This window comes from Pyxicephalus adspersus, chromosome 2 (genome assembly GCF_032062135.1).
Source record: "Pyxicephalus adspersus chromosome 2, UCB_Pads_2.0, whole genome shotgun sequence".
NCBI classification, from domain to species: domain Eukaryota; kingdom Metazoa; phylum Chordata; class Amphibia; order Anura; family Pyxicephalidae; genus Pyxicephalus; species Pyxicephalus adspersus.
In genome coordinates this window covers 50,264,368-50,274,800 of record NC_092859.1, presented here as the reverse complement: position 1 = coordinate 50,274,800, position 10,433 = coordinate 50,264,368, and the positions used below count along the sequence as shown (strand labels likewise).

General features: G+C 38.9%; 1 pseudogene; it reads right to left on the bottom strand.

The window, feature by feature from the left end:
• Nucleotides 1–7,379: 7,379 nt before the first annotated feature.
• On the bottom strand, nucleotides 7,380–9,454 carry LOC140322408 (perilipin-2-like; annotated as a pseudogene).
• Between the last annotated feature and the right edge of the window lie 979 nt (nucleotides 9,455–10,433).

The following is a 10,433-nucleotide window of genomic DNA, read 5'->3' as shown; positions in this document are numbered from 1 at the left end:
ATGGGAATTTAGGTAAGGAGCTAAAAGTGTCAAAGTTATGTATAGTTTAAAGCTATACCCAACTTTTTTCAGCATTCTGAATTAAAATTCAAGTTTTAAATGTTTTAAAAATGTAATTTTGGGTGAAAAATCGCTAGGAATCTCTAGGCAATTTTCGGAATATAAGACAGCACGGGGACAGTCAGAATCCATTTTTATGATCTGTTCAGCTCTAAATCTAAGTTAACAAAATGTATGAATTGAAATGCCATAGGGTATTTTCATTTTTTTGTCTGTTCTTTTTGGTGCAAAATCAACAGCAATGGTTACTTTAGCCAATTCTAGGAATCTGTCACAGTCTGTATCTATCTCCGACCTGTTTCGGAGTTTGCCTCCGAAACAGGTCACCAAATCAGGATTGGAACATTTTAATGAAAGTCAATAATTGACAATTCCTAACATCATACCTCTTCCAAAACCACCTTTGATCTTTCTCTTCATCCATTTCTCTCTACCTCCTGGTGTGTTTAACACTGTCTATAAATCCCAGTTCATACTAACACCCTAAAAATATCAAAAAGGCATTTGAAACCATTAGTTTCCGTTTTGGAATTGGAATAGCTTCTCAAATGCTAAATTGGGGTGCTGAATTTACAGTTCATTTCTACAGTTTTGCACATGAGAACATTATTAAAAAAATCCTTACAATTAGGTAAATACAAAATTAGATGAACAACACATGACATTATACACCATGCCTTTATTTATTTGGCAAAGACTATGTCAAAATGTGGAAACTGTGTGAAAAATTAGGTACACCCTTACGATTTTCATAGAAATTAGGAGGGTAAGCAACAAACAGATGCTGTTATTCAAATGCACTTTAATATTAATTCAAAAGCAAGTGTGACCACCTCTAAAAAACAGAATTTTAAAAGTTTGTCTAAAGCTTTAAGGCATGAATGCTAGTATGATCCACTCTAATATGGCTACAGAGCACATGGTTTAGATCCTAGCAGCTTGTTCAGTGGACAAAGAAAAATATTTGCTCTATAACAATATCAAAGTTGTGGAACATGCCAGGTGATGAAACGGCTTATCTTGTGGACTTTTCAATAAATGCCTTGTTGGATTCAAAAGAGGCCTCTTTGGACTACATAGTGGTGCAGACGCATTGGGTGCCTACAGGTCAAAGACTGCTTGGTGTAAATTCCAGGGCTCTACTGGTCAAGCTCCTAAATATAAATATTATTCTTTAGAAATCTAAAAAGAAAAGAATCCAACAGTACATCTTTTTCTGACTTCTCAGGATTGCAGAGAAAATAGCACATATATAGTATATGGCATCCCTGCAAGTAGAGGTGGAAAATGAAGGAGGTACAAAGTTCTTTGATTCATCACCAGACACCTCTGACCGGTTGAATGCACTACCATAAGGCTCTACTGTTATCTTTAATCTACTATGCAATTAGAGATTCCTTAAAATTTTTATCTTTGCTAATAAACCGCTTGTTGCTGTTGACGTCTAGCCATTCGTTGCTATTTCCATATGTTCAATACTTGACCTAGTAACTTCCTGACAAATGGCAAGACTATTGCAGATCCTACCTCAATCAATTTAACACTTTTCTGTTTACCATCTCAGGTGATTATGGATAGCTACACCCAAAGTATCTTTTGGATATGTTAATGTCTCTTCTCATCTTGTCACTGAAGGGACTGTTTGGAACCCTCACCTGCTAACGTATGTTCTTAAAGCGTACCTAAACTCAGAATTTTTACTTTACCTAAAAAGGTAGACAACCCTTTTATTTAAAGTAAAAATTCTGTATATTTGTGTTTTGTTTAAGTGCAACATCCTTTTTTTTTTTAAAGGGTACAGCACTGCCCCCCTTAATTCTTTATCGCCTAGGCGCTGGACCAAAGACGGATACTGGAACGACCTGGGACCCGATGGAAGAAATTCTCCGACGGACAGACTGATCTGCGGGATTGAAGATAAGTGTGATTTTATTGTTTTGGGTTTACTTTTCACTTTAAAAATTTGCTTTTGCCTAGTAGGTTTGTTTCTGTTCAGTCCTTGGACGATTTTTTTTATTTTACGTGCTAATTGTGTCTGGGTTATCATGTATCTGTCAGTGTGTCCGTACAGTACAGTACAGTACAGAGTGTGTCTCTGTGAACATATTTTTGGTTGTGTCAATACAATACTAAAATTGTCTCTGCAAATGTATTACTGTATTAGTACAGTGCTGATTGTGTCTCTGGGTCTTTTGCAGCTATATCATTATGGTACTGATTGTGTCCCTGGAACAGATTTCTGGTGTGGTCAGTACAGTACGAATCGTATTTCTTTACATGGATAAGCTTTAAAGTTTAAAGTTTGAATCAAATTTAAATGGAAATATAGTTAAGTACACATACACTTGAATTCAGTCCGTAAATGTCCTGCCTCTCCAGATTAAGTATTGAAAGTGTGATCTTCAAAACTACCCATTTTTCCAGAGATAACAATATTTTAAAATCTTAGCAGTGTTGGCAGACTCAATCAAAATGATACGTTGCAGATCGTTGAGAATTTTATTCAAAAAATGTATCAGTGAAAATCTGATAGGTCAAAAGATCACTGCATGAAACACTCCAATACATGTGGACAAAATGGAGACTACCGTATACTGAAAAAAGGAGGGGCTAACCGACAAACTGAAACTACAGAAAGAGAGGCAGACCTAGCTATCATCAGTATTAGCCAGCATACATAATGCTGTGTAACATAACATTAAGTCTTTAGTTACTTAACCTGCTGAAACTAGCTGAACTTTAAGATGTGCTAGTATGTGTAAGCAATACCAGTAGATGTTCTCAGTCACTGACAGCATATGTTAGGTTAGATTAGCTCTGATAACCTGCTCAGTGGTATTCTAATCAGCATTTAATTAAAATTGGTTTCCTATCCCTTATGTCTTTTGCATGATAATGGGTGTATACATCATATAACTTGAGGAATGCTATTGATTAGTTCAGAAGAGACCAGACTGATATTAACATAACCTTGGACTCCTAAAAAGCTTATTAGAAGATACCCTGATTAGAGACTCTGACAGAACAAAAAGAGCAAAATCCAACAATTTGGTGTTTTAAAGCTAGGTTTTCTCCAACCACCACTGATTCATGTGCATTTCAGCATTTTGACAGTTGCCCGTCGCGATCAGGCAGGTAAAACTGAACATTAGCTGTCCCTCTGCAATAATGATCTGCCTGAAACTCCACAACAACGATTTTGCTACTGGGAATAACACATGTGATTTACATACATACACAGTGTGCTGATTCCAAATCTGAACTCAGAATTTGCCTATCACATACAGTTTTTAGGTTATAGGCATGCTATAGCTGTTCAAATGGTCCGTAATTGGGTAATGTATGTATAATGGGAACAATATACCAGTTGCAGCTACCACTATGCCTGCTGCCGCCTCTGCTGAATCGCCCCCTGGTGGCATGCATGTTCCAGCAGCGGCTGGGCATTTCTGGGCAAGTCAGTGAGCTGACGTCAGAAATAGGTATATAAGGCGAGATGGACCAAGGGCTTGTCTGTAGTGCGAAACCATTTTATTGGATAGTACAGCTAGGCCATAGTAAGTCTGTTTTGAGCTAAAGATGAGTAGGCACAGCTGTGTTAATAAACCGGACAATTTTTGCTACATTTGTGGCAAATATACCGCGTGTGATCAACGCAAGAACCTAACCAAGAGGGTAAGATTTGCTTACAAGTATCACTTTGGATGTGAAATTGGAGATCAGGATAAAAGCTGGGCACCTCATATCTGCTGTCAGGTGTGTTACGTTGGCCTAACACACTGGTTGAATAAGAAAAGGAATAAAATGCCTTTTGCTGTGCCTATGGTTTGGCGTGAGCTAAAAGACCATTACTCGGACTGCTACTTCTTCGAAAATTGTTGGGTTTTCGAAGAAGACTAAGTAAAAAATCGTCTATCCTGATTGTGAATCTGCTCTGAAGTCAGTACCAGACATAATGCAGAGAATCCAGTGCCAGTCCCTCCTACATCTGTTGTTACTGACAGTGAGTGACATGTCGGATGAGGAACAGGAGGATGATGTTGATGTTAATGAATGTTATAAACCCCAATTTGAAGAGCGTAAGCCACATTTTATAACCCAATCATATTTAGGTGATCTAGGAAAGGACCTGTCTTTGTCAAAAGTCTGAACTGTTAGCCTCCAGATTAAAGGAGTGGAATTTGCTACAGAAAGGACCTTCAACTTCATACTTTCGTGATCGTCACACAAAGTTTGCAGGGTATTACAAGCTGTAAAACAACATTTGCAGCTGTACCGACATGAGTGGTCTTTTAAAGGAGTTAGGTTGTGAATATATACCAGAGCAGTTGAGATTGTTCATAGACTCGAGCAAAGCAAGTTTCAAAGCTATATTGCTGCATAAAGGTAACGAAAAACCTTCTTTTCCTCTTGCTCATGCCGAAGGAATGAAAGAGACATACAAATCCATGGTGGATTTGAAAAATGAAATCCATCATTTTGAAATTGATGTGGAACAAGTGGAATGTTTGTGGTGACCTGGAGGTGGTGGCACTCCTTCTTGACCTGCAATCAGGATATACAAAATATATGTGCTTTCTGTGCCTATGGAACAGTCGTGATGACAGCAACCATTACAAAGTGAAAGAATGGCCACCTAGCCCCGAACACACTGTTGGCCAGTACAATATGAAGCATAAATCATCCGTTGATCCACAGAAAGTTTACCTTCTGCCACTTCCTAATAAACTTGGAATAATGGAAAACTTTGTCATTGCAACGGATTGTGATGGTATGGGTTTTCAGAAGGACAAGTTTGGAAAAGTTATAACAGATGCTAAACTGAAAGCAAGCATTTTTGTTGGTCGCCAAATCCAAAATTTGATGCAGGGTGCCACATTCAGAGACAAACTTAACCCACTTGAACTTGCTGCTTCGGACTCATTTGTGCTAGTTGCACAAAACTTTCTGGGAAACCAGCGAGCTGAAAACCATGCTGAGCTTGTGAACAACATGCAAACGGCATACCATTAACTTGGCTGCCGAATGTCACTTAAAATTATTTCTTACATTCCCACCTGGACTTCTTCCCACAAAATTTGGGTGATGTGAGTGATGAACAAGGGGAGATGTTCCACCAAGACATTTCTGTTGGAAACAAGATATCAAGGCCGGTGCAACCCCAACACATGATGAACGACTACTGCTGGTTTCTGCAACGGGAGACAGACGAGCGCCACAAAAGCAAAAGCAAGTGCCTGAAACACTTCTGAAGTGTACATGTGTGTTGAACAAGGTGAAATATGTCAAACTGTATGTTGTTGCAACATAAAACTAAGTTTTTGTAATGTCATGAAAGTATGAGGCAAAAGTTATTTATGTATAGAGATTATATAGTAACTGCAGGACAAGAGAATGTAGCTAATTGCTTCTATATGTGTAATTAACTTAGGATCCTGACATCTAGGCAGAATCGGACTTTTGAAGACAGATTTGAATTCAGCACACTCTTTAGTATAGGACTCATGGATTAGACCAATTAGCAGACAATATTTATTTTTGTGTGATGCTGTGTTATGTATTTGTCAAAGTATAACTTTACTTTCACTTTAATTGCTTGGTAGTGATCCAGGAAAAGAGTATTTTCTGAGCAAGAAGAGCATACAAACAAAACTATGATTTCCACTGAACATATGGGATAGAACATAAACGCAAGACTACAGTTTGCCAAGGAACAAATCAACAAAGATCTATATGCAATTGACTGAGGGATCAAAGGTGCGCAGCAACATCAGCAGTGGACATGTTTGTTGAAGGCCCAAGACAGCATTTTAAGAAAAAAACTTTCATGCAAACTGTAAAGCATTGTAGATGAAATATTTCTGAAATAGTTCTGAGGATGTTAAGGGCACATTTATCCTACCTTTGACAGTAATATGTATCTATAGTGTTTGGGTACTGCATTCGGGAGTAAAGGGCACCACAAATTACTAACCTATTTTTGGCAAACCTGGAAGAAGAATTCCTTAACAGTGCACAAAAAAATATTATAGCCTGGAGTTTCTTAGCTGGGTCGGGGCATGGGTAGCTAGCAGTCATTAAGCGATGAATTCTGCATGATATATAATATGATATAGCATGATATTATTGTGTACTTGATGAGAATGTAGGGCTATTTGTCTAAAAGTTGAAGTTGAACTGAAAATAGATATTTCAATGTCATAAAGATATAAAGCGCACTAGCAAATTCATCATCAAAAAAGAATACATATATATATATATATATATATATATATATATATGTGTGTATATATATATATATATATATATATATATATATTTCATAACTGGAGTGAAAGGCGACGGAGTTACACAACAAATAAACCAACACCATTTAACCAGAAAATTAAAGGGGTGCGCTAGCTATGAGGGAAGCATACAAATATATAAAAGATGGAGATGATAATTACTGTAAAATTTTGATTTTGATCCCATGGTTAGTTTTACTCTCTCTTTACGTAATCTCTGTATAGCAACATTTCTTACATGGAGGTGATTGCTGCATGTCATCCTTCTTATCATATTTATCTTTTATTATTCTTATCCATACCAAACCACAAAGTTCTGAGGATGTTAAGGGGCACATTTATTTTACCTTTGACATTGATATGTATCTATAGTGTTTGGGTACTGCTATTGGGAGTAAAGGGCACCACAAATTACTAACCTATTTTTGGCAAACCTGGAAGAAGCACAAAAAATACTTATTTACCATATTTCACCCTTTAAACTATTAATAGACAATTTAAGTACATGAGATTACAAACTGGCCGTCTTAATTTAAAGGAAACCTGCTGATTGATGCAACTATCTCTGCAAAGTTTCAGCTCTCAAGCCCAACAGATGAAACAAGACATTACACACTGCAGGCTACTACTGCTTATGCTCTGTCTCCTAACACAGAAATAGGCAACTCAGAATACTAGAGAAATCCTTCTATATGACAGGTTACTGCAACAAAGTCATAAAAACAAGCATTCATTTTGCCCCCAAAAATCTCCTAAACTACAAAAAATAATAATAATAATAATGATAATAAACAGACATAAACTCCAGGAATCACATACAATCTAACACTAGAAGGATACAAATTATAATCAAAGAAGTTCAGCATATCATAAAAGAGGATGGAATCTTCCAACAAAACAATTTTCTTTTTAAAGACCCAGTGCTCTAGAACACTTTGTCTCTGGTAATTTTAAGCGACTTCGGCAAAGCGTCTTTTCTTTAAATCAGTTTTTTCCAGATCCTCACTGTACTCCTGAACATCATCCTTCAGCTCCAGCAGTTCTTCCTTCTCCTTTGTTAGTAACTTCTGCTCTTTCAGCTTAGTGCAGGCATCACTCAGAATGTCAATTTCCTTCTTTGTTAACTCTTCACCCAGTTCTTGCTTTATCTTTACTACTTGGTTGAACTTTCTTGCTTGGACCGCACTTTCTGCTTTCATCCAGGTTTCTCCCTTTTTCTTGTAGAGCCTCTCCTATGCATCATCTATCTTCTGATTGGCATCATTTATGTTCTTCCTGGCATATTCAATCAGGTCAACTGTAGACTGTGGCTGAGCAATGGCCTCCTGATTTCTGCATTTCGCATCCCTGAATCTTGTCAATGCTTGATGGTCAGCATGTTTGCATGCCTTGGTAGAAAGTGATCCCAAGCGAACATAGCAGCTTGCTTTGTCATTCGACACCTCAAACCCCTCTGTTTGTGCCTCCTGCTTTTCTAGTTACTCATCAGTTGGTGGTAGGTATTGTTCAAGAGTTTCAGACTTTGTAAGAGCAGTATCAACACCGCTGCACATTTTGGGCAGCGCATGGCTCCCAAGCACAGTGTTGATACTTCCATTTACAACAGATTTAGTCATCTCCACACTGTCATACACAGCTTCCTTGGTCTTATTAACCACTCCAGGTTTACTTTAAATCACTGCGTCTTTAGCACAGGCCAGAGCCTCTGAGCCATTGGCTACAATCTTGTCACTTGGCTGATACAAAACAGGCAGCCTCTCAATTTTATCTAGTCCAATGCCAGCAATGTTGTTTGCTACAGTATACTGAGGTTCCAGTTTCTGTAATATTGACATGGCACCCTTACCAGCCACTGTGGTGATGGTCTTCACACTTTTCTCTGCCACACCCCAATCACATTTAAATCGATTTTCATTTTTGGGAGACTTCTGATGTTGAATGGGGGGATAACGGTCATGGAAGACTGTATCACAATGGAAACAGTGAACTTTGGCTACATTTTTAGTAGGCTTTTGCAGTATGTGCATTTTCCTGGTTCCACCCTGCGTAAACTGAACATGACAAAAGTAGCATTCATAAAGCTTCTCCCAGACCGAGTTCTCACGTGCCTCTGCATAGGACGATCAATATTTGAGTGTCTGGGACAAGTAGAGCTGCACAGCTCACATTAGCAAGTTTTCTTTACACATTTCTTTTTAATTTTTGGAGGCTTCATGTTTCCCATCACTTTTTCAGCTTTCACATCCACTGATGTAGCAACACCTTCCTCCATCTTTACTTCACTTTATTTACTAAACTCTTCCCGCACCTTTTTAGAAACACAGATACTTTCATGGGCTTCTTTGGACACTTCCATTTTCTCCAGGATGTCTGGAAGAAGCCCTTTCAATTCATCCATTTCTTTCAGAATTTTCTCAGTGGATTCATTTGCAGCTTTTTCCAACTGTTCTGAAAGTAGAGCTACTCTCTTCTCTAGGACTTCAGTACACTGTGTGAAATGAGATATGGCACTATTGTGCTCGCTATTTTACTGGTAGGACAAGCCCCATTGCAGATTGCCAACTTCTTCCTTATCCTCTTTCTCTTCTTTCTCTTCTTCTCTTCAACTTCAGATTCACCATCTCCCTCTTCAGCCTCCATTGGCTCAGCCTCTTTTTCCTGCCCTTCAGGCTGTTCATTTGTCTCAGCTACAACAGGATCCCATCCTTTAGCTTGGACTTCAATAAAAGGAAACTTTTCCCCAGTCAACACAGGAACACATTCATCACCTTTAATCTCTGTCAACACATGGACATCTTCCACAGTGGTACTTTCTGCAGTCTCAACTTTAGTTGGTGCAGGAGCAGTTTCTTCAGACACTTTGACAGAATTTTGTAAATCTTCACCTGATTTATCAAAAGCTGCATCCAAAACAAGATTGGTAATTTTCTCTTCAGCTGATAAGGGGGCACATTCTGTCTCTTGATCATTAACCGTTTTAACAGATGTCAACTTTTCTGCAAATCACTCAGTATCCATGGTATGTAGCGGCTGGGCGTACAGGAACATCTGACGGGCCACTCCACACTCCATCGCCTCACTGGGTAAAGGGCATCTGGCAGCGACATGGCCCCACTCCTGGCATCTCCAGCACTGTAATGGGCGCCGAGTGTCCACGGAGGAAGTCTCACAAGCCCTCTGGTCCTTCTTGGCCTGGTCCCCAACCTGTCTTTCATTCCAAGCGTCCTGAGGTAGAAAATTCTTACGTGTTGTCCCGGGTGTTGACCTTTTCTGTAGTAAATAGGTATGAGCGAGCGAATTTATTAAATTCGGTCTCGCGGCGAATTGGGCCGTTCTCGCTTACCAAACATGTAGGCGAGAACAGTCTTTGGTCTTGCAGGTCCCAAAAATTCAATTTTGCCTGCCCAATTTACAATCAGGTGAGCAGAGCTGTCAGCTGTCAGTATCCAGGAGTAGTGTTGATGTTCGAATTCGGGTTGTCCCTATATTCGACCCAAATATGGCTGTTCGAATTCGGATAGACCTGACCCGGAAAACACGGAATTCGACAGCAAAAATTTGGGGAAAAAAAAGTTAAAAAAAATAAATAATAAAAATTAATCTTAAATGAATTTATTTGTATGTGTTTTTATTTTAACTTGTTCTTTTTTTATTTTTTACAGGTTATCCGACAATGACATTATGAATCATAATGTCATTGTGGGATTCCCGGACCGTGGGAACTTTGCGGTCACAGCTAATTGAAAGCAGGTGCCTTCAATTAGCTGTAACCACAAGCAATACCAGGGCAATAGAGGTTGAATGGAGATATGTATCTCCATTCATTACCTGTACTGCTCTGTGATTGGCTGAGAAATAGGAAACCCTGATGACAGCTCAAGCATCATCAGGATTTCCCTTTCCTCAGCCAATCAGGGAGCAGAGCAATCAGCGGAGCTTTACTATGCTGACAACTCTGCTCCCCTAATCGCTCCCGTAGCCCTAGAGGAGCTGTGACATGTATTACACATACAGAATACATGTCACAGCTCCTCTAGGGCTGCAGGAGCGATCAGGGGAGCAGAGCTGTCAGCATAGTAAAGCTCC